Source organism: Rattus norvegicus, chromosome 3 (genome assembly GCF_036323735.1).
Source record: "Rattus norvegicus strain BN/NHsdMcwi chromosome 3, GRCr8, whole genome shotgun sequence".
Taxonomy (NCBI): Eukaryota; Metazoa; Chordata; class Mammalia; order Rodentia; family Muridae; genus Rattus; species Rattus norvegicus.
Window position 1 is genome coordinate 175638930 of NC_086021.1, and position 5550 is coordinate 175644479.

Sequence of the window (5550 nt, forward strand, 5' to 3'; positions counted from 1 at the left end):
ACAATGTCAGTGTTTCCTATAGGGCACATTCAGAATGCTGGGTTCATTTCCTGACCCCCTCAAATGGCATTCTGGAAGCCCTGGCCTGCCTCTGAAGCCCACATCCACCTCAGTGCTCAGCCATTACCTCAGGAATTGGTGGCTAAGATGGTTTCATGGTTCTCTGGTCTTGAAGGAGTTTAAGGGAAGCAAGGGACCCCAGAGCTGCAGTGGCCCTGTGATCCAGGGGCCTGAGACCTGCTTGTGGTGGCCCAGTGACATCCTAACACATGAAATCAGCAGCAATGAGGGAGCCTCCTGGCTGGCCTGATGTTTGGTAAAGGGATCATTAGCTGCTGGCAAACACCATGCACCGAGGAAGGGCCTCGGGCTCTGACAAATGATAAATGAGAAAATTAAAGGCTCTGAGAAAATGTAAATACCATCCTTTGTAAGTCTGTCCCTCGGCAGGGAGAGAGAAGATGTCTCCTCAGAATGCTGACCCATTTCTTCTGTTCTCTCCTCTAGCGGGGAAGACGCTACCGCTGTTTAACACTTACACACTGTGATCCGTCTTTCCCAATCCCAGCAACGCCTCCACACTACAAGGAGAAAAAGGATGTCATTTCAACCAACTCCCTCCCATTCAGTTTCTCAGCCATCATTTAAAGATCATCTCCAGGGGTCTCACCAGTCTGGGCCCTGTCTAACCAGGCTCAAGCCAGACTGGGGTGCATATTTTAGCCGAGGCCGAGCTCATCAAAAGTGACTTCAGCCCCCAGAGGCTGCCTTTGCTGAGGCCCTGGAAGCCAGGCCTGCTGTATTTACTCCGAGACACGTGACCTCATTCTTACCTCAGATACCCTGGTTTCAGGAGCAGTGATGCCCAGGCTTCAGTTCCCTGTTCAGGTGTCCTCAGCGCTTTGCACAGCTGCCTCCCTCCCCCTAGCAACAGGGTTCAGTCACAGCACAGCGTCTCCTGGCACAGGCTAGAGAGCAGGTGAGATGCAGAGCATGTGGAATAGAACCTCAGACACAGTGAAGGACTTACCATGTTGGCCCTGATGCCCAGCCACGCCCCGCACCGCCTCTGTGAAGAGAATGCATCCTACTCTAGTACACTCAAGACTCACCTAGGGTCCTTCTCAGGATAGACTTGGGTTAGCCCATCCCTGACGAAAGTTGGGCCTGACCTGCTGTTTGTTAGTTTTGAACACTCCAGAGGAAGCAACCTGAAGTCACACGTCCCTTTCTGGAGAGAATTTGTCAACGTCGGGGAGGTTTCCAGTGCACACAACACATCCTCCACCCATGTCTACAATGAGGGGCCGCTTATCATTTGGAGTGTCAGGAAATTGTAATCTACTCAGATATCCTGAGACAAGGAGGGGCACAAACCACAGAGGATTCTCCCAAAGAATGCTGCCATAGGGGAAGAGGCAGTTCTGTGCGCACAGACCTGTACAGAGCCAAGGCTCTGTCTACATGTGCTGCAAAGCGCAGGGAGGTATGGCCTTGCCCACAGACACATGCGTGTTCAGTGTAAGGCACACACTTCAGGCCGTATTGTCACTCCTTAGATGGAGTCAACACAGCTGTATACACCCAGCGATTGTCTAGGGGCCTCTCCAACCTACTCAAAACCAGTAGGTACTGCATGCCAGCTGCTCTCTGACCCTCGGTATTCCTGTGTGCCCCACATACCACACTGTCACACACATGCTGCCTATTGTCAACTCTGCCCTGGACACAAAGATTTCATCTCAGGTCTCAGCCCTGCTGCTGTTCCTGCAAGGATGAGTTCTCTTCCAGTGGCCTCAGTTCCACCTCCTCTAGCATGCCTTCCTAGCGGACATCCTGCCCCCCTGCACTCCCCTCCCATTTCTTACACAGCTCTGGTAAGCTTCGTGGAAGCTGAGCTCAGCACCCAGTAGGTACCCAGAGGACATGTGCTGAAGGAATTGGTGTTCGCGTGTCGCCACAAATATGGCAGCTTTGGAAAAGCCCCAAGCAAGGTTCCTAGGAAGACAGCAGGGACGATGGGATGGGGGCAGGTGGCAGCCTCAGGAGGCGACTTGGGTATTTGAGCTCATCCTTTGGGTTCTGGTTTTGCTACAGAGGGATACAATTGTGTAATGAAAATTAATTTTAATTAAAAATTCAATTTCGTGCAATGCTGGTTTCACAATATTGCGAGGGAATGCTTTCGTTTGTTTAGTTGAGATATTGGACACCAGGCACTCTGTTACCCTAAACAATCAACTTCACTTTAATAACTTCTGGGTTATTGAACCATCATAGCAATATTCGCACTGCCCCTCTACCTACAGCTTTGCAGCTCTCAGAACACTGAACCTCCCCTCTCCTCAGAACCACAGGACAACACAGCAGAACTATAGGAAGTGTAGCGAGTCTTCCCATTTAGCCATGTGACTTCTCCACCTCCCTACCCAGCAGTCCCTGGGGCTGACCCCACCTCCAGTCCCAGGAACAGGCTGTGATTGGCCTGATCCAGTGAGCCCACCCCCTTTCCTACTGTTATTGGCTGCTAGTGTTGAGACTTCCTGGGACTCCAGTCCCCACTCTACAGTAAACATCCAAATGGGCAGAAAACCCAGTCTGTAAGAAAACCTCCTGGCCCAGCAGCAGAGCCTGATATGAATCCAACTCCAGTCTCTAGTTGCCTGACTTTTCCATGATGAAGTTGGTAAGATTTTGAAAACTATTTTTTTACCCCACCCGGTTCAAAGCGAGTTGTGGCATGCACGGATCCATGACAGAAGCAGCTTGGAGCAGAACTCATTAACACACATCTGACCCTCCCTCTGGCTGTCCCATCCCCCAGAGTCCTGTTCTGGGTTCTCGTGGTTTCTCTCCCACCTCTAAGACAAGGAGGTGCAGGCACTGACGGGCATCCTCCTGTCCCGGAAGACTGGCCATGTGAGGCACATCCACGGGTGGAATTTTGCAGTGCGTGAGTCTGTCCAAGGCTGAGCTGGCCTGGCTCAGGGTCCCCACACAGGGAACCAGCCCCGCTTCAGTGGAACTTGGTAGCCTCCATTCCCAGGTAACAGCAAACACTGCGGGCCTGTGTTGCTCTCTGGCAAAGGTGATGCTGGAACCACGAAATTAGCTGCAGTCCGAGGCCGCTGTAAGTGCTTTCTGGTTTCTGCTGAGCTATTAGTGGTAAGAGCTCTCATGATGGATGCTTGGCATTGACTCTTTCCACAGCCACAGCGGCAGTGACAGTTTCTCACTTCTGCTCAGTCGAGACAGGCTAACACAAGCTGGGGTCCTTGGAGAAGAATTCATCTAAACCTAATTTTTTCTTAATGAGACAGTGATGAAAAACGGCCTCCGAGGGAAACCGTGAGAACGACCACCAGGCAGCTGTGGGTATCTCCAAGGAGCCTTCAGCCTGGGAGCTTTCAAATCCAGAATGTCTCTGTTCAAAGATGGCTCCATCTTTTACCTTTCACGTGACCCTGCAGAAGACACTCAACCTGAGGACATCTCAAACCTGATAGCGTCACACACCCTGAAAGGTTAGTTAGAGGTCATTCACCCCACCCCACTCAGGGAATTCTCTTATCTTAGGGGTCCCTGGGGAAGAGCAAATCATTTCACGGACCTCAGCATTTCCTTCAGCAGAGGAAGAACCTGGAGTAACCCCTTCTAGAATGATCCCCCAAGTCACTGCAGGGCCTCCCAGGACAGCCTCAGCTTCTACCTCAGAGGGGAGAGATGTGAGTGACATCAGCAGCCTGAGGGCCAGAGTGACTGACAGCCACCCGCCCACTGTCAGGGTTCAGTCTCCATCCTGAGCAGCCCCCCACCCCTGCAACCCTCTTGGGGTTCAAGAGTAACTAAAAGAACCATTTCCTCTTGGGGCCATTCTCGTTCCTCCTGAGACAGGAGGATTTTTGAGATGGAAACATTCAGAACTCCCGGGAGGTTCAGTAAAGAGAAGCAGCAGGGAGTAGGCTCAGAGGTGGAGCAGAAGGACCATTTTGATGGGGCTAAGAAGTATCCAAGGAAGGCCAGAAAAGGCCTGAGACCAGACCTGTCCCATCTTCCCAAGACATCGGGAGCAGATCTACCTTCTCACAGGCTTGTGTCGCAGCCGTGAAGGAGACTCACGTGCACACTGAGGGGTTTGGAGGCTTTAATGAGCCTCAGCACGGTGTGGAGCTCAGTATTCTGGGCGTCGTCCTTCTGGAAATAGACTTGACCTCCACAGCTCATGCCTATGGCCCAGGCGGTCAGCAAGGCCACAACGGCAACCCCTTACATCAGCTTAAAGTGCCTGCAAGGTCACAGCCGCTCTCCTCCATCTCTCTCTCTCTGCTGGGATTTCTTCACAGTCCTTACTTGGCAAGCAGTGGGAGCTCCAAGCTCCAATCTTCATTTCACGTAGGTCGTCAGCCTGGTAGCTAACTGAAGAGCCACAGCCTGCAATCACAGTTAGCAATGGAAGGTGGGGTGGCTCAGTACTCACGGGCAGTGTCACGCAGGAGTGACCCAGGACACCTCACAAACGTGCCCTATCACCTGACAAAGCCAATTTGAGGAGATGGCCCTTGGAGCGCCAGCACACAGCTACTTTAATTGAAACTGTCCTCCCCGCCCAGGGTCTCTCAGTGTTCGCCTGTCCTTCCAAGTAGAAGCAATTAAAAGGTGACAGACGCCCTAACACACCAAAGGAGTGGCTCCACAATGTGACACTTTCCCACAGAGATGTACCGTCGAGTGGCCCTTACCCAACTTCTAGAAAAGCAGCCAGTAAAAGGCAGTCGCCATGAGGGCATATACGAGCAGTCGTCAGGATCTTGCAGTAGTCTCAGAAGACAATGCCTGAGCTCTGGGATCTGCTTTCAAACAAACCCTCAAAGACTAGGGAGAGCAGGGGAGCCGAGCCCGGTGACCGCTGAATCCAGGTTGTGGTACATTCCAGTCACCACGGCTGGGAGAGCTGTGTTGGACTCTGATTGAGCTCAGCTTGTTTTCTGAGGCTGCATTTTACTTGTGGAAGTGTCTCTGGATCCTGTAACGCAGCATGGACGCACACCCTGCCCACCTGTCTGCATCGTAACCAGCAGGCCAGGGCGTTTCACACGGTCTGAGCCCACGACTGTCGGTGGCAACATGCCTTGTGTGTCTGAGACGCTCCTGACACCCGGGCCAAGTCTTCCTGCAGGGCTATATCCATCCAAAGCTACAACTCGATCATTACAACAGTCACTGGTTGGTGTGCGTGGCTGAGCAAAGACGGTGGGGCCTCTCCCTAGCCTTACCTCAAGACCCCAGGGCAGTTTTGAATCAGAAATAATGGTTACTATTGCTCCTACGGAACCATGACTTATTCCTGGGATGGCCCCTAAACTGCTGGAGATGGTGGTGGGCTCCACAGCCAGCACAGGGCTTGTGGCATTTCAGCAAGTCTGCATATGGAGGCTGCTGCACTCCATAGGTTGAGATTCGTGGAGTTGGGGTGACGGGAATGGATACCCCAAGTGAGCTGACTTGAGTGTTGCTAGGAGGCTGTGTACAGAGAGTGATGAATCTGGGGTT

At 52.4% G+C, this 5550-nt stretch overlaps 1 long non-coding RNA gene across 1 annotated transcript; it reads left to right on the plus strand.

Moving 5' to 3' along the window:
• The first annotated feature begins 2549 nt into the window (after positions 1–2549).
• LOC134486478 (uncharacterized) lies at positions 2550–5331 on the plus strand. The gene is made up of 2 exons (XR_010065463.1): positions 2550–2686; positions 3321–5331. It is a non-coding gene; the product is annotated as an uncharacterized LOC134486478 (long non-coding RNA).
• Positions 5332–5550: the final 219 nt, after the last annotated feature.